The 23,703-nt window shown below is 45.1% G+C and overlaps 1 pseudogene; it reads right to left on the reverse strand.

The window, feature by feature from the left end:
• The window catches only part of LOC116903659, a 67,935-nt pseudogene extending 45,945 nt beyond the window's left edge, over positions 1-21,990 (reverse strand).
• Between the last annotated feature and the right edge of the window lie 1,713 nt (positions 21,991-23,703).

The following is a 23,703-nucleotide window of genomic DNA, read 5'->3' on the forward strand; positions in this document are numbered from 1 at the left end:
GCTCCACCTGCAGGCAGCCACACCCAGAATGCATTGAGCCATGACCCATCTGGGTCCAGACGACAATTTTTAGATGCGATTCATTGGGAAGGAGGTATCCACATGTATGGCCTCATCGTCTTAGTCTTTCTAGAAAACAGGCTGCCCATCCTGCTTCTCCATACCAGGGTTGTATGCTGACCACGTGATTTAGGAAGAACCGTAGACAAAGTTGAGTGAAGGTGAAGTAGACCAGGCTATACTCACCTCACAGGGTTAAGTTTAATGATGTAAAGGTTCATGGGTGGTATTCCTCTCAGGTGCAAGAAGTTAGAAAAATGGACCTATCCGATACAGTAAGCAAACATCCCTGGAAATAGATTAGGGGAAAAAGGCTTCCCCTGAGAATTCTTGGAAACTGTCAAATCTACCACTGCTGAGGTAGGGCTCCTTTGACCAGAACAATACAAGGAAAGAGTCACTCGAATCATGTGATCCCCTGTGATCTATGAGACACTTTCTTATTGGTTCCAGTGAAAGTGAAACTTTATTCAGAGTAGGTCGTAATTTTAATTTAAAGCGAAGTACAGGAAACATCCAAACCCCAAATTCCAGTCAGTACTATTTTTAGTACTATGAGTCATATAAGATACTGCACATGCGAAATCCAAAATATTCACTAGACACTAGTAATCAGGACAGTTTCTTTTCTCGAGGAATTGTACCATCAACTTCTTATTCTTATCCTCATATTGTATGTCATTAGTCTAAGCACATTCTTCAGGAGGTAACTGAATCCTTCACAGGTATTTTCATGGACCAGAGAGTTGGTAGAGTCATGTCCAGTTTGCTGCCTCTCCTTAGAGGTGGTCTTCATTCTTCTGCACCCCAGGCACCTGGTTACCGCCTGTACTGGTGTCCATGGCTTCTGCTGTCAAATTGCCATCTCAAGTTTATGGGAAGTGAGGAGGAAACATGATAGGGAAGGCGGGAAGGGACAGTTTATGAATAAAAGCAATCTACAAAAACTTAGAGCTGACGAGACCTGAATGGCTGAGAGAGGAGTTGGGGGGAAACAAACCATGGATTTCTTTCCCTCCTGCCCCCGTTGTATTATGTGGCTTCTTGGATGTTGCATAATATAAATCATTTTACCACGAGAAGACCGGTTTTAGTCTTGCAAACCCAGAAGATTTACTTCATTTCTTTCTTTTTTTTTTTTCTTTCTTGAAGATCTGCACCAGTTCTGGCCAAGAGAGTATCTCATGTCACCTAATGCAGCAAATGGATTCTGGAGCGTCCAGGGCAGTATCCACAATGTTGGCAGACGCGGGCTTCCTGTCCCCTGCCAACGACCATCAGCATTATTTCTGGGTGGATTTGGGTTTGAACGGTGCAGAGTTTCCATTACATCGTCCTAATTGTCAAACGGGGGCGGGGGCGTTGCTATAATTTCGGAAAACCGATCTCTGGTTGTACCCGTTGCCATTACACCCAACTGAAGTGCTCCTTCTCTGCATAGGCTTGGCCTCAGTGTAGCCTGGTAGCAAGAGGGCCTTAGGAAGACAGAGCTATCTGTGGCCCGCGGTATGAATGGAGCAGTTCACATTGTTGTATGCGGATATAGAGGTTAAGCCCAAACACATGCAAAAGTCATGCTGGAAGCACTTGGGAACAGCTGGGCCAGATGAATGACTCGATTGGATGCCATGAGGAACAAATTAAACAACCGACTAGAGACCGGGCCGCTCCTGTGACAGACACTTTAATCAGGAAGTCAAGAGCTGATTGACAAGATGAAAAGCTAGATGACATGAGAAATGGAAGCAGAAGGAACAGCACAAGAAAAGGGCACCCCGGGTCAGCACGCTGACAAAAGTAATCAAGGACGACAGCCCATAATCCAATCTCCAAGCATTTGGCATGGTGTTAGTTATGAGAGCCTGCAGCCAAGAGGAAAGAAAACTATTATTAAGCAAAGAAATTATCTGGCTTTCTAGAACTTACTATTACATGTTCGCTGCAGGATTTTTCCCCCCTAGTTTTTATTTTTTTTATTTAAAAAAAAACAACAACAACAGGCATTAATAGCTTTTGTTGAGTTTCCTAAGACTGATTAGAAATTGCCTGCATATCCAGATGTGGACCCCTAGAAGAGCAATGTGATATTGTTTTTGATTCACAGTGAAATAGGTAACGTGAACACTGATTGCCTCAAATTGCGAAATACAGGACCTCTCTGTGTTCTGCCATCCAAGGCGGAGGGAGACAAGGTAGCAATGACTGCCAGGAGGCCACTGAGGGCCGCTTATCAACTCTCAGGCCAGAATCTGCTGCTGGAGTGTCAGGCTGGGCTTCACGGCCAATAGAAGTTTACCGGAGTTACTTGAATTATTTTCCTTGTACCTCACCGTCTAACTTGCAGCCCGGCCTGCGGATAGTGTCTGAAATGTCTGAGGATCAACAGACTAATGATAAACTTAAAATTAAACCAAACCATAAAAGTCGGCCATTTGTGGAGCAAATGTGTTGAGTTGACACCACATGGTGGAAGCAGAAATTGTACTTTTATTCCAACGGCGGACCGTTTATCAGATGAAGGCCCAGAAAAAAAATGAGCACCTTGGCAGAGGGTTTAGACACTGACTTCATGACTTTTCAACTCATATACCCTGTGGAAAAATAAAAGGCTTATAGGAAATATCTAAAGACCAGTTGACACTGTCTCCACAGGAGTCCTGTATAGGAGTTAAACCCACGTCTCCAGAGAGAAGAAAAGAGGTTTGAATTCATTGTCTTAGTCTACTGGCTTTCCAACTGTGCTTCGAATCTCTGGGGGGTTTGAAAGAAAACTGTGGTCACGGAGGACATGTGTCATTTGTATCTGCTCCCTTACCTTCAAGTCCTAAAGGTATTGGAGTTCTGGGGCATTAAAAACATTGTCAAAAGGTTTCCTGGCCTCAAAAGTGTGTTAAAAAAAAACCCCAACACTTTAATGACAATACTCTTAGGTTAGTAGCTACTGTTTGTCTGAACATATTCAGGTGAAGGGGACAGGGGATGTAGCGGGAGCTGACACATTTTACTTAAATAAAGTACCTTGTGGAAAGCCAAACACACACTCTCTCTCTCTCTCTCTCTCTCTCTCTCTCTCTCTCTCTCTCTCTCTCTCTCTCTCTCTCTGTGATTGAATTCTAGGTCACTGCTAAAACTGTTTTATTTTTCATGATTTTCTCAGGAGTTCCAGTGCAAATTTGATAGCTTGAATCTCACTTATTAAACCCGGCTTGGGTCTGCAGAGGGACACCTTCTTGTCACTGCCTTGGTGGACGTATCCCGATGCCCTCTACCATCAGGTTAGTCCCAGACCCTGACAAGGCTCCTCATTATGTGCTGAGCACAAAGCTGACCCTGTGCAACATCTTAAAGGAAGGCATGGGAATTTCAGCAGATCCTCAGTGCCTACAGCCACATGGCATCAAATGCAGAAGAAGAAAGGCTATGTCTACCGGATGTCTATTCCAGGCACACCACGCGCTGTTTGAAGGTCTGACCCATCATACTTTCCTCCTTGGCTGTACGAAGGAGCAGTTTATATTAACCTAGAGTATCCTCGGCTGACCTTGCTGTGTGGACCTGACTTTGCTTAGATCTATGAACTGTGATCCTGTGTCGCTCTCACTAATAACCCTCGAGGCGCCTCGTGTCTATACTTTCCCCTGGCCATTTTCCCTCAGTTCTGCCGGTTCACCCTCCAGCCTATAGTCTTTCTTCATCCAGACGCCATATATCATACACTAAGCCCTGCTGTCATATGCTCGTCTTCTGGCTTTCTCGAGGGCTGGGGACAGGGTGTGACGTATGTCGGTGCTGAGGTGGAAGAATGTAACAGAGGGAGGAGGTGCACTAGCCGTGGCGGTATTTCATCACGACTAATCTGGCATTTTCTTCAAATATCAGTTGATGGGAGAGGATTTAATTTTTGAAATCGCGTAGAAAGCATGAAGCGCCCAGGGAAAGGAAAATGCACATATATCTGTGTATGTGTATGTAAGCTGTGACATAGAACATACATGTCAGACCCAGCTCTTCAGTTACCCGACCTAGGGCATATGATTTGGGGGCTGTGAAAGGTGCGTTGGATAATGGTGGTGCTGAGAGCTTTGATCCTCCCTAGTCGTTCATCCTACAATATGATGGAAACAAAGGCTTATTGTTTTCCTTTATAAAATATACTTGGATTTTCGTTTCCATCTCTTTTCTACCAACAGAGCCTCAGTCCCAGATTTTATGTGAGGCACCGCGGAAGGACTAGAGCAGAAGCTTAGAGTATGGAGGGATGGTTGGCACCTTCTGGACCGTGCATTTAAAAATAAAAACAACACATCATTTGAAAGGAACATGGGTGTGAAACCCTGACAAAGTTTTTTTCCCTCCCTTCATGACTATTTCAATGCCCCCTTAAAAAGAAACTTATCAAATATAAAATGTCAGACTTTTGTTCGATGCCTGAATTTTCTAGTGCCATAAACACACATCGATGAGTTAATTGGGTAAGCTGTTACTGTGTGGCATTAAAGTAATGTACATCACAACTCAGTAATTGTATTACATATATGTCCACAATATATGAATTATCTACATACATATATAGCTGCCATCTATGCATCACTTGTTATCACCATTTATCATATGTCTAATATCTATGTATTTACACATCTAACACCTATTGTTTATTTATCTATATAATCTATACATTTATGTGTCTACCATCTATCATCTTTCTAGCATACATATGTACTTATCTATCTTTGATCTGCCTATCTGTCTATCTATCATCTATCATCTATCTATTCAACAATCTATTTATCTATCTATCTATCTATCTATCTATCATTATTTCACTCTACTGTCCTACCTATCTATTATGAAGAGGTTGCACATGGCTGGCAAATTTTAAAGATTAATGTCAAGGGAGGATCTAAAATTAAGGTGGCTGGGCATGGGCATGATGGCAAATGCCTTTAATTCTAGCACTTGAAAGGGAAAGGCAAGTCAATCTCAGTGAGTTCCAGGACAGCCAAGGCTACATTGTGAGACAAGTCTCAAAATCCCAAACAAATAAAAACTAAGAAGATACCCAGGCTGACCTTTGAGTTACACACACACACACACACACACACACACACACACACACACGTACATGCACACACATGCACACACATGCTCACATGCAAGCAAGAAGACACACATATGCTTGAACACCTGAACATACCCATGTACTTAGATACTCATGTCCCACACCCTTTTACTGGATTCCAGTGGTGTGAGTGGGGGCCATTTAAACATCCCAACTCAGTTGACCACCCATCATGAATTGGCACATAAACCCAACATGGGGACATCACAGAGATCCTATGGGAAATAAGGTGTCATTGTTTACTTGACAGGGTTTGGGGATGCATGCTTTAGCCTGGAGCCAGTTAATCAACTGAGGCTGAGCCATGGACGTGAGCTATAGGAATGATTGTCCAACACTCAGGTTGTGGAGAGTGATTCAGTTGGAACTCACCCAGAGAAGCAGACACGGGAGATGAGCGAAGATCAACAAGAAGTCACAGTCTGGTGTAGCAGAAGGACTGCTCCATGAGCATTGGCTGGTTCTTTATACCTGTGTGGAATGGCGAGCAGGAAGAGAGAGATCAGCCAAAGGAAGGCCTTTGCAGCTTACAAGGAGAATTAAGAGAAGATATAGAAGATCTAGTTTTTACTGGGTTGGAAAAGACAAAAACAAAACAAAACAAAACAAAAAACAGAAAAACAACCCCCCCCCCAAAAAAAAATAGGCAAAATAAATTGTCGCCATAGGGGAAAGGGGGAAAGAGTGTGATGAAGACCTAAGGTCTGAGGGTTCATCAAGGTGCTACCTCAGAGGCTGTGATTCACCAACACTGACTGAGATGGCAACAGACCCCTGAGGACTGAAGTAAACACGATTGCCCCACTTCATGAGGATTTGATGTGAACTTCTAAAGAAAAATAATATGTAATCCTATATGCAATGAATGCTAGGAAACATCGGACAGGTCACGGTGATCCCTTAGGTTCTCAACCCTCGCCAACTACTGATGACAGCCACAGTGCAGAGATAAAAGGCCAATAGGCAACGCAATGACAGTGGCCGAAGGGGAGACCGGAAGAAGTTCAGTCTGAGTCACCAATGGCCCTGGTTTCCTTTCCAGTTGTGACAAAATGCCCTGACAGAAAAAACTTAGAGCCGAGGGGCTGTGAGTCCAGCATAGCAGGGAAATTACAAGCGGCGAGAGCCTGAAAGAACCAGGGACACCCACAGGCTAGAGCAGAGAGAACGGTTGAGTGCAAGCCTACTGCTCAGCCCACTTCCTGAAAGTTCCTATACAACTCAGACCCCAGCCGCAGGGAATATACCCCCCACTTCCAAGCTTGGTCTTCTCAAATTGATCACTATCATCAAGTCGGTCTCTCCTAGACGCACCCATAGGACAGTCTGACCTAGAAAACCCCTCCTTGAGACTCTCTTCCCAGGTGACTGTAGAGTGTGACCAGTTCCTAATAACGACCATCTCGCCCTTTCTATTAAGAAGCCAAGACCAATCCTCAATGACTAAGAACAACCCAAACTGAAGCTTGCCCACAGGGCCTACCTCACAGGATGGACTCCCTCTCTCAGCTTTATTACTGTTGATATGTCAATTTTAACATTGGCACAGAAATTCATGATTAAAAGCAAATTCTAGGGTCAGGGTCATGGCCCAGTGAGTCAGGACGCTTCCTTTGTGAGCATGAAGGCCCGAGTTCCAATCTCTACCACCATATGAAAAAGCAAGGCATGGTCAGATATGCCTGTGGCCTCGGCATTGAGGAGTGGAGACAGGTAGATGCTGGGCACTTGTTGGCCAGCCAGTATTCCTGAAACGCTGAACTTGAGGTTCCGTGAGAGACCCTGTCTCAAGGCAGAAGGCAATAGAGGAAGACAACTGCTGTGGTAAAAATTACAAATGGTCGTTTGCTATCAGTTCCCACAAACCGGATCTGTTCGCTACAGCTGCTACTCTACCATGTGGCCTGCAAGCCGCCCTCTTCCAGCTGACTCCCTTTTAGCCGCCCTCTCGGCACGGTCCCCTAGGTGATAGCTACCAAGCCCCTCCTCCACACCCCATCTTGATCCCCTTCCTTCCTCCTGTCTCCCGCCTTACAAAAACTTTGTCCCCGCCCCGCTCTCTATGGTCCAGTCATGTATCGCCTTGACATCAGCCTACAGACAATGAGCGTCTTCTGTCTTCTACTGGCCACACGCAGGCCTAGTCACACACAGGTGCGCACCTCTGTGCTCTCTCACGCACAACACACACTTGCTCAAAGACACAGAAAAGCAACCTCACAAATAGAGGCACGGTTTGTCTTTGGAAATAGGCCAATGGAGCAGCACCACATGATATTTCTAAACCCTAAATAAGGCTTTCTGTGTGAGAGAAGAGTTAGAGGAGAAGTGTGTGGGCCTAGATGGGCTTTAGGATTCAGTGAAGGAATTTAGAACCAATTGTTATATTTTACCAGAAAAAAATGTCTGCCTTTTCACAGTCAGTGATCTAAAAGCCGACAGTAGCCTTGCATTTATTCAATTGTCCAAGTTTGTTTTTCAAAGACATTAAAGATGATGGATTCCCAGGCATTCCTGGGTTGCAGAATCATTGGCCGAACTATGGAGTGGGCAGTCTGGGCTGAGCTATGGCGTGGGCGGTCTGGGCGGAGCTATGGCGTGGGCGGTCTGGGCGGAGCTATGGCGTGGGCGGTCTGGGCCGAGCTATGGCGTGGGCGGTCTGGGCCGAGCTATGGCGTGGGCAGTCTGGGCTGAACTATGGCGTGGGCAGTCTGGGTTCAGAGGGTTGGTCATTGGCACACGAACGATCTCAATGGCGCTCTGCTGTCCCACGCAGCTGCAGAACCGTGTCCGGTTTTACAAGTCGACAGAAGTCAACCGCAAGCTCTGTTTTGCATACTATGGCCCATTTCCCTGGCGTGGTGTTGGTACAGCTGGGGTGGAAGGCTCAGCTCACTGTTGAACGCATGCATAACCCTTGCTTGCTGAACTGTGCCAGCAGGCTCAGAGCATAGTCTCGGGTGCAAAGGACACCCTGACCTCACTTTCTCTTCCAGGATTCTCACCTTCTCCTTTTCCATCCTCAAACCCTCACCAGGCTCCAGGATGCCATTGGCTAAGGCTGTCCGGGACAGCAGTCTGGATAGACTACATGACACCCATACAGCTGCCTGGACATTTCTGACTGACTGTTGCTTTCAGGATGTTCCTGTTGCCATTCTGAAACTTGTCTCTGAACACTGCCTCTGCTCTTGCCTCCGAGCCGACTAGGAGGTGAATGAGGTTCTGATGTTCATTTCCTCTTAATTGTTTTAGCTACCTTCCTTTTCCTTCGGACTCTACCTTGCTCTGTGTCTATGCCTTTCTGTCTATCTACCTCTGTCTCTCCCTTTGTCTTTCTTTTCTCCTCTCCTCCCCCTCTCCTCTACCCCCTCTGTGCCTCTCTCTGTATCTCTCCGTCTGCTTCCGTGTCTCTGTGCCTGTCTCTCTTTTGTGTGCACATTTTATCTTTGATTCTATCTGTCTCTGTTTCTATCTATCTATCTATCTATCTATCTATCTATCTATCTATCTATCTATCTATCTATACGATGAACAGATGTATATTTGTGAAATGGAATGATCTATATCTCTCTCTATTATATATATGTATATATATGTATATATGTATGTATATATATGTATGTATATATATGTATTATATGGATATAATAAAAACAGGTGTATATTTGTGAAATGGAATGACCACATGTTTCCCAGGCTGCCCATCTTGCTGTCTCTTGAGCTTATCATCCTATCTGTAGAAACACAAATTCTCCGAAAACAGTCAAACAGCAGTCACACATTACATTCAGCATAATGGAGACTGTCATTCTTTCTAAGTATCTACCTGTGTCCACTGCCCTGCAGTTTCACATAGAGGTCCAGACAAGGACAGACCAGTGAACCAGCAGGATTCTACATGCTGAAGATCATATTCTCGGTTCAGTCAGGAGCTGATGACAGCCAGATAGATTGTAGACATGGTAGGTGTTCACAGGTTCCTCAATCCTTGGGAAGCTCTGAAAGGCTTCACCTTCTTAGCTGGAAGTCGTCATGTTTGAACCATGCCCTGATGCTCACGCCTACCTTCTGTGTTAGTTTGGTTTCTGTTGCTGACACAGCATGTCAGAGGCTGGGTAAATGAAGAACTGACATTATATGGCGGCTGAGTGCTATGAGAACCTGAGAGCAGCACTGGCAAAGGGTTCTCTGTGTTTCATTGACATGCCAAGCATCACGTGACAAGGAAGTGTGTGTACACATGGGAGTGAGGCTGCACTTGTTAAGAATACGCTGCTGGGACATCGTCCTCACTCTTGTCCTAACAGCCTTAACCCATCCACAAGACCAGCCAGCTGCAGCAGGGCTCACAACTTTTAAAGGTTTTGCACCTCCTCGTTCGTGCAGTAGTAATTACATTTCAAGATGAGCTTGGAGAAACCTCCTGCATTACACTTGCATGAGGGTTTGGTCAAAAAATAGTATTTTATCTGTTGGTATTTCATCATGAAATGGCATTCGCTTTTCTTCTCTCTTCAGAAAGACAATGCCTCATCCCATCCCTGTTGGGTCCTGGGAGCCTCTTGCTTTCCTGGCATCTGGGACTTCCTAGTGGCTACCTCCAGTTGCCCATCCTCCATTGCCACACACCTCTGTTCAAATTCCTGACCCTCTGTATATCATCCCTATCATCTCCTTTCATACCTGATCCTGCCCGTTTTCTCCTCCCCCCGATTTCTTCCTCCCACCATCTCCATCCACTGAGTATTTTGTTCCCCTTCTAAGAAGGGGAGGGAGAATCTGTAGAGACAATATGCAGAGGTTAGGCAAGGCACCCTGTTGGGCGATGGAGCCACCCACCCTTCTCAAAATTTCAACCCAGAATTTCTCCTGTCTAAAGGAAATACAGGATCAAAGAGTGGAGCAGAGACTGAAGGAAAGGCTATCCAAAGGCTGCCCTACCTGGGGACCTATTCCATGTGCAGCCACCAAACCCATTCACTATTGCTGATGCCAAGAAGTGCTTGCTGACAGTAGGCTGATAATGATGTCTCCAGAGAGGCTCTGCCAGAGCCCTACTGATACAGATGAGGATACTTGCAGCCAACCATTGGATTGAACAAAGGAACCCCTATGGAGGAGTTAGAGAAAGGACTGAAGGAGTTGAAGGGGTTTGCAACCTCATAGGAAGAACAACAATATCAACCAACCAGACCTCCAGAGCTCTCAGGGACTCATCCACCAACCAATGAGTACACCTGGAGGGACCCATGGCTCCAGCCACACATCTAGCAGAGGATGCCTTGTCTGGCATCAACAGGAGGAGAGACCCTTGGTCCTGTGAAGACTTGATTCCCCAGTGTTGGGGAAGGCCAGAGCAATGAGGTGGCCAAGGGTGGATGGGAGGGGGAGAATCCTTATAGAAACAGGGGGAGGGGAGATGGGAGAGGTGGGAACTGGGTAAGTGGATAACATTTTGAACTGTAAATACATAAAATATCCAGGAAACAGAAAGAAAGACAATGCTTGGAAACAACACAAGCTATCACAACCTTGTGTTTGTGTCCATGGCTAACCTGTCAGTAAATTGTGATTTCATAGAAATTTATATTGTACCTATAAGTTTAAATCAAAGTAAGAGGCCTTTTGTGCATGCCAAGTCAAGTTTCTCTCTAGTAGATCTTTGTTTATGCTAATATGCTAACCATGATAGAACTAAGAATGAAATCAGAAAAGTATTAGAATGAAATCAGAAAAGTATTCACTGAACTAGACCAGAAAGAAGTCATTTGTGTGGGGTAAAGAAACTTGTAGAGAAGGAAATGTCATTTATGAAATACGTTGGGGATCCCCTTTGGTCCAAAATTTTCTGGAATTATGAACTATTTTATAGGAAAATCTGATTTGCAACCAATTGTATGGTTATGACCCTTAAAGTTAGCGCCAAACATAAAAAACTGCAAAAACACCCATGCATTAATTTTTTACTGTTCTCCCCCTGACTTGGCTAGTGCCATTGTCTGGTCATGATTTCAAGTTAAGAATTTTCAGCTAAGTCTTGTTCAAGTCTGCACTGTAGATATAGCTGTACACGGGCATGCTAATGCTAAAGTACACGTGTGCTAGTCTCCACATTCACGTTTCTAATCAGAACGACTGTCTAATCATTTCATTGTACACGAAACTATCAGTAACGAGGGTCAAAGCATTTGATTTCTCTTCTCTGGTGTTCGAGGAGAGGCGAAAAGCCATGGAAAAGGTTGGATTTCTTTCCGATGGTTATGTTTGGCATCCAGACAACTTTAGAGGGCAGACCAATAGGAAAACAGTAACAATGACGCATAGTTCATAGCCTATTAGGGGGTGTTTTAATTAAGCTTGTTAGTGGTTTTCTTTTTACTGATAAATGTGTTTCCTGAAAGCCAGTGTGACTTTAATGTATATTGTGCATGGAATTCATATTTTTACCTTTCTACATATCTGCTCATCTTTCATCATTTTTCCCATCTGCTCACATGCTTGCACACACATACACACACACACTCACACACACACGTACATACACATACACACATGTACATGCACATGCACACACACATGCATTCACATACACATTCACACACACCACACACACACACCACATACACACACACTCACACACCATACCACACATCACACCACACACACACACACCATACACACACACAAACACACCACACACCATACACATACACACATCACACACACATGAACACACCACACACCACAAACACACACACACACCACACCACACACCACACACACACACACACACACATGAACATGCACATGCACACACACACACACACATGCACATGCACACACATACTCAGTTAAAATGTGTATGGTATATATTCCCTGCCATTTAGACTATTTATGGCCATTCTCTGATAGAGAATGAAATATTTTTATTCATTCCCTGAGAACTTATAAGATATATTTTCATCATATCCATCCCAATACCTCCCCTTAACTCCTCCCAGATCTGGCCCCATCTTCCTGCCCTGCAACTTCATGTCCCTTTTCTCTATTGTTTTAGTAACCCTTGGACTCCCAGTTGTGTGGTCTGTAAGCTTACGTGTGTAGGGCCATCCACTACATGATTCCTCTATTACCTAAGGTCTTTGAATAAAACTGGGTGTCCTTGCCCCAAAATCATCAACTGTCCTCGTTCCTCAGTCAGGTGAGTTAGAAGTGGCTCATGACTTGATCTCATGTAGGTGGTATGCAGGTAATCACAGCTGTTGTGAGTTTGAGTGTCGTGGTCCAGTAAGGCCCAGAAACACTATTTAACTCCATATCTTTCCAACCTCTGGATCCTACAGTCTCTCTTCCCCTTCTTTTGCAATGGTCCTTGAGCCTCGAGCAGGACAGTGAAGTAGGTATCCCATTTGTGGCTGAGCACCCTCTGACATGTGATCTTTTTAAGCAGAGTGAATTTAAGGGAAGACAGAGACCTTTCTTCCCTTCAGTTGTCGTATACAGAATCGTCACCACCAGCCATTCAACATCTAAAGGTCAAATTTCCTAGGGAGGAGACATCTTTTTTACACACTGCCATCACACATGATCAATGTACAACTTTCTTGGCCAGTGTATTTTGAGGGTTTCCTAACTGTATAGTTTTTCTCGTTGACCAGACCAGCTCACTCCACCTAGCGTGGCATGTATCTAAAGATTAGGTGAATTAATTAGTTCTGAAAGCAAATATGAATTCTAATTTTGGATCTGTGGACGAGGTGAATTCTGAGAGGAAACTGCGGTGTCTTGTGCCCTACCCTGTGCTTTTAACGAGCTGCCTGGGTGCCCAAGTTTCAGATACAGCGGCCATTTGCAGAAGCACAGACTGAACACCCTGTTTATTCTGTAAAGGTTTTCAGAAGCCTTAAAAACTGCAGAGATGCCCCGCGATCTCCTCTGAGACGTGTCTTCATTAGCATTTCAATAATTCAGGCTTCTCCTTGATCCTTTGAGATTCTTTAATCTTAGGCACTGAGACACCTAAGACACATACCACGGGATTGTGGATCTTGGTGCTGTGGTATTTCTTTTGCACCGAGCAGATCTGATGATCTGATATAAGACTGGGGACTTTTTCCTAACAATCACGATTACTAATTTGCTGTAAAACGTATCAATTAAAGGCCAGATATCTAGAAGAGGTAACTTCCTGTCCCCTTCCTGCAGGGAATAGAAAAATAGTTAATTGCATGTCTTCGGTTAAAAAATAAATTAATTAATTAATATTTTGGAAGTCGTAGATGCTCATTATAAGGCAATAAAATTTTAAAGCAACATCATCACTTGAAGATAGTATTAACATTTGATCTGCTCTTCCTGATATAGATAAATATACCTTCCCATAAAATAGAAATAAGTTTACAGTTAGATTAAGAAGAAAGAACACGCATATAGTGTATTTTTATCAAACTTGTACATTATCATCTTTGGCGTCCTAGGAAGGTCATTTTAAAGGTTTATACAAGCACATGTACCCAATCAATTGTCTCATCTTCCATGTAGAGGGACAAACTTTTAAGTCTCTCTAAGGGTCTGTGCTGAGAGCGGAGAGGGCAGAGGACACCTCAGAGCAGTCTCTGAGACTCTGGACTCTCTGCTCCAGTCAGTGGTCCCTTTATCCTCTGCTGCTTCTCATTCTGCATCTCTGTCCCCTGAAGCAGCCTGGAGCACACCTGGTGGTAGCAACCTGTCTTCCGTCTTCCTGTAGGGATGTCTCCATCGTATCACACAGCCTTGTTATCTCAGGTTCTCTACTCAGCTCTCAGAAGGAAATGATATGGAGACGGGATAGTTCATTTTCATGTTGACTTTGATAGGATCCGTGGTTACCTAGGAGACACACTTCTATATGTGTCAGGGCATCTCCCAAGAGGCTGAACTATGGAGGGAAGCCATACTCTGCATATCGGTGACGTAATCAGTGAGACTCCTGGACTTAAGTAAAGGAAACTAGAAATGTGAGCTGGGCCCTGGAATCTAGCTAGCTCTTTTCTTCCTGATCCACTCAGATGTGAGGAATCCCAGTTGCGTGTCTCTGTCACATCACAAGCTATGACCTGTCTTCCCCACCATGCAGGACTGTATCCTCAGCCAAAATTCATTATATACATCTATATACATGCACACACGAGTGCACACATACATGTAGAGGCCAAAGGACATATTCACAGGTCGTTCCTAAAGCATCATCAACATTTCTCTTTCTGAGACAGAGCTCCCACTGGCCTGGAAATAAAACAGGTGTTTGCTGTCTGACCTTTGAGTCCAAAGGGTCTGCTCGTTTCTTCCTCCCTGCAGGGGTTACAAGAGTGTACCCCCATATCTGACATATGTACTGAGGATTGAACTCATGTCCTTGCGTTTGCGACCGAGCTATCTCCTTGTTACACTGTACTGGAGCACATCTTATGCACCACGTCCAGATTGGCCAGGTTTGGTTATATCATTCACTTGGTTTTCTATCGGGGCTTGGATGCTTTAGTCTGGAATTTGAAGCCTGCCCCAGTCTGACTCTCCTGTGAATTCATTCCTGTGGTCCAAGCCTGGACACTGAGGAGGAGAGATGGAGGAGAAACAGCTTCCTTGTAAGTGGTTAGCTTTCTAATTGGGCTTTCAATGGTTTGGTGTGAAAGGAAAAAAAATCGTAATTCATCTCAGTAACAGATCTTACTGGACTCAATGCACATATTAAATGTCCCATGCATTCAAAAGCTTCAATAATACTTAGCCACAGGAATTATGCAGAAGTCCGTTCCATCTTGGCGAGTACATGGTATAGTAAATCCTGTGGGCAGTTGAGGCTATTGGAAAATTTAAACATCGTACTGTACCCAGAATAATATAGTGATCCCTCAGCCTGCTGGGTAGGATCATCAGCAGGCAATGATTCAGAAAATAAGAGTGATTTATGTTTTTATTTTTGAGCGGCGAATTCTCTTTTAAATTTATGGAAGGATTTAGATTTATATAGTGGGCTCCAGTTTCTATCACGGGCTCGTCATCCTAATGGCCACTTTCGAATTCCATTCATCTTTACACTAGCCACAAAAGCTTTTGCAGACGAAAATAAAGATTAAGATAGCAATTTGGATTCAGCGCTTAAAATTTTGAGTTGCAGCCTGAAAAATCAAACCCAGATGGTAGGCATTTAGGGATAGTTACAGACTACTGTTCGAGACACAGGAGTAACATTACCCTCTGGAGGGTGTCGTGCCAGGACATTAATTCTCTATCAGCGTGGCTTTTAAATAAAAACATCTAGATATGTTTTATAAATTTAAAGACGTAAAGGGCTGCTTTGAGGTGAAGCCTTCCCAAAACGTGTTGTTGCTGTGTTTTGTCTTCAGACTTTTCTCTGTGAGCGGCGAGCAACAGAGGTTTCCAGCTCTGTTCTCCATGCTCTCAGTGTTCAGCCCTGCGTCTCTCAGACGTTCGATTTTTATTGGGATATTAATGTGTCTTAAACGTACAGCAGAGTCTTATTCTTTCTTTTCCACCTTCTCTTCTCACGACTCCCTTTGTCCTCCCGAATAACCTTTCCTCTACTTTCGTGCCTTCCACGTGTACTTAAGTCTAAATTCTGCATATGAAAGGAAGCCCATGACAGCTATCAATCAGAGCAGGGTACATTCCCTATCTCACAATACTGTCCCACTTCGACACTGTCTTCTGCAAACTACAGAACGCACTGTCCTTTATACATCCCATGTGTGTATACACCGTGTCTTTCTTTATCCATTCAGTTGTTAATGGCCATCTGCGCTGACTACTTGGTTATCATGAGTAGTGCCTCAGTGGTGTGTATGGGTGCCTCTGTGCCTCAACGGGTTAGAAGGCTAACATACTCCCAAGCAAGCCTTCTGTCTTTGTGGTGTTGGCATGTAGGCGAATGTCCTAACCTCTGACCTTTGATACCGCAGTTTTCCCATCTGTGGAACAGAGATAACAGTCAAGATGTTGTTCATAGGTTGACACTTAGAAATTGCTACACGAAGATCACCAAAAGTCACCGGTATTTATTGAACGTGTCTTCTCTTTGGGATGATGTAGTGAGGATGGCTAGGAGAAGATCTTGGTGACAGAGTTTAGACAGCGGCCAGGTGAGTTGTTGGTAGTTGTTAGGGTCATTGGTAGAGAGCAGTGACGAGCATATCATTTTATAGGTCTAGAGACCAAAGGAAACACTGCATGCGACGGAGGGGAGCTAGGCATGACTGCTGGCCAGGCTTCCCCAGGCCTGCAGACAGCTCACCAGTGTCAACCCCTGAGTAGCAAAAGGGGCATTGCAACCAGAGTCGGACAAGGAGGTCATGGCCTGCCATTGGCTTTGGAAGCCTGGGCCACCCCCAACTGGCAGTCTCCATTTCCCCAGATGTCAAAGTCAAACATACAATTTAGAGAAAAGAGTTTCAAGATCCTTTTTGGAATTTTACAAGGTTTGTAAATGGACAAGGGTTGGTTACCACAGACGCTCACAAGGTCACCTGAAGGAAACTGGACCTCAGTTGAGTTCTAATGTTCAATGAGAACACAGGATGAATGAAGGGAAGGGACAGAGCAACCTGGATTCCAGGAGCCAGGTCAAGCCTGCAGGGCTTCTAAGACATGGAGATGATGAGAAGGAAGCTTGCTGAGTGGGTATTGAGAACCAATCAATATCAAATAACCTAGCTTTGGCAGCAGGGCCCCAGAACGCAAAAAATTCCCCATGACTTGGGGAGGCTGCAGGTGAACCTTAGCCTTTGGCAGGTAAAGAAAACTCAACCAGGCCACTGAGTAGGTGCTCCTGTCTACAGACATCGTTTTCTGCTCCCTCCTCTTCTTGAGGAGACTCTGATGTGTTCTGCTATACTTCAGGCTGTCCGTGTTCTGGACTGGATTACTCGTTGTGGCAAATTACCCTTCCCAAAGGTGTATTCCCCATCATCCAGCCTCTCTTCAGTTGACTGGACACCCATTGAGCCTCCTCACCAACTAGTGGGTCACTGCTGTGAACTATAAAATCAGGAGAGAAGTGAGGCTTTGGACTGTCTGAGGCTGTCCTGAAGAGGGACAGCTTGAGTTGCGAGATGCCTCAGTGGGTGAAGTGCTTGCTTTAAACTAACGGCAACCTTAGTTTAGACCCCTACCACCCATGTAAAAGCCAGGCTTCCGTGTGCACCTGCTAGTAGTAGATGTTAGAGACAGGAGGATTCTGGATCATGCTAGCCCACTGAGCTAGCCGAATTGGTGCCGAGGTCTAGGTTCAGTGGGAGGCCCTGACTTAGAAAGTGAGGTGGAGAATGTCAGAAGACATCTGACATTAACCTCTGGTCCCTGCATGCAAAACGACTTCCATATACATATGTATCTACACAGGAAGTCGTTTGCCCACCAGTTTGCCCACAGGGGGGCATTTGGTTTAGTAGTCTGATTCCTATTCTTGGAAGATTATGTACAAAGATGGTGTAGAGACCTGATGTTGCTTTCCCTGCTGAGGGACTTCCCCAGACTCCAGATCCACGAGTCAAGAAGCCTACGAAGTTCCCATCTCCAGCTCTGCCTGATGGTAACTCCTTAGTTTGACCCCAACCAAGAGTTGTTCCGTCCATGCTCTCAGATTCCCAGTGTTCAAAAGTGGTTTCAGTCACCAAGCGCTGGGTCTTGTGTGGAGCAGCACACTAATTTACCAACACATTTTTGCATCCCTTTCCACGTGGATCCCATCTCCATGTTTCTAGGTTCAGCTAGAAAGCTGGTTTGAGTCTGCCTTTGAACTTTACCCCGATTTCTATGAACCCATCTGCTTTTTGTTGGCTTGAAGAGAGAGTAGGAAAAAGTCCTTGCTAGAACCACAAAACAAATGCCAAGAAATCAGGCAGATCTAAGGAGGAAAGAACACTAACCATGGATAGCCTCAGCCATATTTTCTCCATCTCTGGGAGGCAGATACAGTGAGGGCATTAGCCTGCCAATCCCAGATTACCTTTGTTTTCTAATTCAAAAGATTCTAGAAATCATAAGAAATCTGCTGACTTGAGAAAATCCTACTCGAATTTGAGTAACATCATATAAATTCAATGAACTATGCACAAAGGTTGCACTTAGCCACGAGCCATCCCCTTGAAGTCTTTATGCTGTCCCATGTATAAGCACCATGGCCCTTCATTGAGACCCAAGGGATGTTGTCTGGGCGAAAGGCCATTGGTGTCTACCACAGGGCTGTTTGTAAGTCTGCTGCATACAGGTCTTTACGTTGCTCTTCTTCCTTTCTTTATGTGTAAAGCATATTTGTGTGTGTTCATATCGGTTTGTGCACATTTGGAAGCAGAGGCTCATGTACATGGCTGAACGTGCATGTGGATGGTAAAGTTGGCACCAGGTGGCTTTCTCTATTACTCAAGTTTCTGAGAGAGGCTCTCCCGCTGAATCTGGAGCTCATGCACTTAGCTAGATGGCTGGCTGAGTTCCTGGGACCCATCCATGCTCACCTTCCCAGCACTGGGATGCACCCCTCACTGGCTTTTTAGATGGTACTGGGGGTTGACCCCTGGACCTCTTCTTTACCAGGCAAGGACGTATTGGCTGAATGACCTCCCTTCCCCTTCCCTAGTCTTCCAGATCCCATCTTCCCTCTCTGCCTCCTAGAAAACATTTGGACAGGTTTCTTCAGTTGTTCTTTTAGCCAATACTTGCCCTTGCTAAATTCAGTTCTCTTTCCAGGAGCCTGATATAGCTGTCTCCTGAGAGAGGCTCTGCCAGAGCCTGACAAATACAGATGTGGATGTTCACAGCCAACCATCAGACTGAGCATGGGGACCCCAATGGAGGAGTTAGAGAGAAAGGACTGAAGGAACTGAAGGGGTTTGCAACCCCATAGAAAGAACAACAATATCAACCAACCAGACCCCCCCCCCCAGAGCTCCGAGAGACTAAACCACCAACCAAAGAGTACACATGGAGTGACCAATGGCTCCAGCCACATATGTAGCAGAGGATGGCATTGTAGTGCATCAGTGGGAGCAAAGGCCCTTGGTCCTGTGAAGGCTCAATGCCCCAGTGTAGGGGAATGCCAGGGCAGGGAGATGGGAAGGTGGGTAGGTAGGGGAGCACCCTCAGAGAAGCAGAGGTGGGGGGACGAGATAGCGGGTATCTGGAGGGGAAACCGCGTAAGGTTATAACATTTAAAATGTAAATAAAGAAAATAGCCAATAAAAAAAATTAGTTCTCTTTAAGGACAAAGCCTTTTAACGTCTACCTGATCAGAGACTCAGGGGTGGAAGAGGTTATCAGAACAGCTACAGGGACATCTTACATTATTGAGTTAAAACTGTACTAACTTATCAGACGCATCCGGCATTCACAACCCCATCCCCTCCACGCACTTAGACAGCCCTCCATGGGGCAACAGGAAGAGGGCCAGAGATTGATGGAGTTCTTTGAGCCGAGCCCGCGAATGCTGACATTAATCTGCATGGGTAGAACTTGAAGCATCTTTTTTTTTTTATACCAGGAGTACACATTTTAGAAAAGCGGCTTTACTTTTTTATGTACCTGATAACCTGGAAAATAGAGTCATCTGTCCTCTGTTCCCCGGCAATAGTGCGAATCAATAAAGAGGCCCCATTGATGGTGCTTTTGCCCACTGCAGCTGCCATTGAAGCTGTGCCTTCCATTACTGGCTCACCCCGTTGTGTACAAAGAGGCAGATATGCAATGTAGCAGGAGCCCCGAGAAAAGGTCTGTCTGTTCTGTCAAAACTATTTAGTTCAATATTGTTCTCAACGTGTCACCATAGCCCCGGACATGACACACAGCACGTCCAAACAGACATGATTATATATGAGACAGGAAGGCACTCACATCACGACGGGTTGTTGTGCTTGAAAGGACTTTTCCCCCCTCTTCAAATTAAAAGTTTTCAAAAATGAAATAAAAATAAACCTTTGAAGAAACCAGATTGAGACTGATTTCGGAGGGCCCTCCTGCCTGCTGTATACTAAAGAAACATTTTCACAGTTTTTTTTCCTCCCTGACGATTCTCCTTGTAGTTGAGAAACACAATCCACTGGGAGCTTTTGTGGCAGAACAAGAATTTTATGAACACGAACTTTACAAAGACTTCCCTAGGAGATTTAAGGTCTGGAAATCAATAGATCAATCAGTGGCTTTTATCAATCTATAATGGCTTTCTCTCTTTGGAAGTTTGGAAGAAAATGGGATGAACGTAAATTGAACATGGAATCACTTATTCTCACAAGTCGAATTTGTCAAACTGTTAAGGCACATAAGTGACATAAAATATAATCATTTTTGAATCCGGGACCCTTCAGGGTGCAGGTTGATTGAAGAAAAAAAAAAAGAGCCAGATGTTTCTAGCAAGACTCGTGGAGGCAATCTAAATATTCCTCAACCCCTGACAGGTCTGACCGTCTCCCAAAGAAACCAATTCATTAGCTAATTATTGGGCCCCCCTTATTGTGTAATATATAATTGGCCCAGGGCAAATAGCCTTCACAAATGGCTGGCTGACTTAGGAGGATCTGTTTTTGCCAAATTCTTCCCAGGGATAGAAGGGGAAATTAATGAGCCCTACTTCATCTGGCTTCTACATTATTTTTAATGATAAAGGCCTGGGCGCCTGGGCCCAGCTCTTCTTCTCTATCAACTTAGCTTGGCGTGTAGTGTGTGGGCAGATGAGGTACGAGGAAATATAGAAATCATCTGGGAAATGAGAGCTATTTACCCAATGTCTCTTGGAAAAAAAATGGTGAAAAATCAAGTTTGATTTTCATTTCCATCTTGCGGAGGCACAAGACTATCCCAGGCAAGGGGAGGGGGCAGGTCCCCTACGCCCAGTTCTATCCTAAAGCTTTTTTAAAAAAATGTTGGAAACTAAATCAGCGTTGAGAGTCTCTCAGAATTCCCGGTGACTCTAGCTCTATGGGGTAAGAATAACTGACCGCGTCTTGGTCTTGAGCGTTCTCTTGGTATATAAACACACAGTTTCATTCAGTCTGTAGAGTGAGTCTCAACCATGGGTACTGTGAGGACCTCTTTAAAGGAATCCGCATTTTATTTTTATGTGCATGAGCGTTTTATCTGCAAGTATATACGGGCACCACGTTTGTGTGTCTGCCACCCATGCAGGCCAGAAGAGAGGGTCAGAGCCTCAGGAACTCGAGTTACAGATGGCTGGGAGCTGCTGTAGCACACGTGGGCTAAGACTCAAACCGGGATCCTCTGGGAGAGCAGCAAGCACTCTTAGCCGCCAAGCCTCCCTCTAGAGCCTATGATGATGTCCCTTCACCTCTACCATGTAAGGTGGGAAAAGAGTCACCAGTACGCACCATCCCACACAGGGCTTCCAGAGAAGTTACAAGTTCCGGGTTCAGATTAGATTTCAGAGGAGTAACAAACAACATTTCCATGTACGTCCATCCCAGAAAATACAATACGCACATGTATATTTAGATTTTCATGGGATTCTGTTTGTCGTGGGTCTGCATGATGTGGAGGGGTTTTGTGCAGATGTGTAGAGTCAGTGGGTAATTTCCACCAGGCAGAACTTGGATCAAGCTCACACTGGCTGCAAGCTCCTTTCCCAGCTGAACCATCCCGCTGACCTCTAAACATATTGACGTGCTGAAACTTACCTTTGTACGTCTGAGGTTCAGAATTAACCCAGTACCCAGCTGTCTCATTATGGCTAAATGCGACAAGTTGTTGGTAAAGCCAAACAGGGTTTTCTCGTTCCCAGCAAAGACCCCTTGAAGCACACTCGACTGCATCTCGCCGTAGAACTAGGTTGGGAACTCCAGCTGTAGAAGAGGCCGTTTCTTACTGGGACAGGAAAATAGCAGTAAAGGTGGAAAGGAAGAAGCTGCTGAGAGTGGCCAGAGGGAAAGGCTGCTGTCCCAGAAGCATGCAGGCCCCAAGGGCCAGCAGGATGCACTAAGGAGCCAGTGAGCACGGAAGAGAGATGCTGGTCTCTCCTCGGACATGGATGGTGCTTCTCTGTTACAGACAAGACGGAGAAGGGCTGATGTCTGGTGCTACTTTGACTAGAGGGGCAGCAGGTTCCTTGTGTAATTCCTACCTCCCCCTGCCAGCCTGGACAGTCCCTGCCAGGCACTGCCCTTAATTTGGCTTCTAAAACACAATGTGGATAATTTAAAGCACTTAAGAATGGGACCCCCATTGAAGGAATCAGAGAAAGGACTGAAAGAGCTTGAAGGGGATTGAGACCCCATATGAACAACAATGCCAACCAACCAGAGCTTCCAGGGACTAAGTCACTACCCAAAGACTATGCATGGACTGACCCTGGGCTCCAATGGCATAGGTAGCAATGAATAGCCTAGTAAGAGCACCAGTGGAAAGGGAAGCCCTTGGTCCTCCCAGGACTGAACCCCCAGTGAACGCGATTGTTGGGGGGAGGGTGGTAATAGGGGGAGGATGGGGAGGGGAACACACAGAGAAGGGAATAATAATCGAAATGTAAATAAGAAATACCCACGTTAATAAAGACAGAGAAATAAAAAAGAAAAAAGAAAAAAAAAAAAGAATGGCAACCCTTGGGGTTGACTGTTCCTACCTCTGCCTGTTCTCTGTGCCTCCATTTCTTTTTCTAGAGGATGGACCTGACAATACTCTCTGCAGAGTTTGAGCAACTTAAATGAGCTTGTCTATGTGTTAACAGTAACAACCACATCCGGCAAAAATTTTCTCCATACCCTACACCAGTTAGGGTTATAATGAATTATCTAATACTTGCACTACATTGCTCACGTTCTGGGTGAAGAAACTGAAGTAAGGATGGGTTGGTTTGTCTAAGCCCACACATTCAGCAAACGACAGGGGTAAGATTTGTGTTCGGCCTGGGTGGACACTGAGTACGTGTTCTCCCTTCTCCCCATTACACACACGGAACACAGCAAAACCAGAGCTTGGCACGGGGCCAGCCCACACTGCCTGTCGGCTATTACTGTGAACTGGCGAAGACCAGTCTGGGCACTGTTTTAATTACCCACTTGGGTCAGAACACAGATTGTACCCATGACAAACTGCTCCGCCATACATATCCAGCTCACGCCCGAGGTGATGGGAACTATGCAGGACTCCTCCGACTCCATTAGCCTTAGGTCTGGCTGGTCGTAAGACTGACATGTTATGAAGTATCCACCACAGAAGACCACACGGACACAGGTTCAAGCCAATGGAAACTCTCCACTGACTGAACAGCTGTTTGGGACCCAAGTGCAGTCCTCAACCTTTCTCAGGGATAGACTCTAAGCACAAAAATCACATCCTGGATTGACACACATCAATTATTAAGAACAATCAGTCAGAGGCAGAGCAACAGATGCCAGACAGCAAGTTTAATATATTTAGAGACATTTGGTGGGTGTTGCTGCCTGCATGCTGGGTCCCAGTGTCTGAATGTTATTTCCATCATGGCTTATGTTGTGCTAAGGCCTGGGGACCTTTGCACTACAGAACTT

The sequence above is a fragment of the Rattus rattus genome, chromosome 6 (genome assembly GCF_011064425.1).
Source record: "Rattus rattus isolate New Zealand chromosome 6, Rrattus_CSIRO_v1, whole genome shotgun sequence".
NCBI lineage: Eukaryota > Metazoa > Chordata > Mammalia > Rodentia > Muridae > Rattus > Rattus rattus.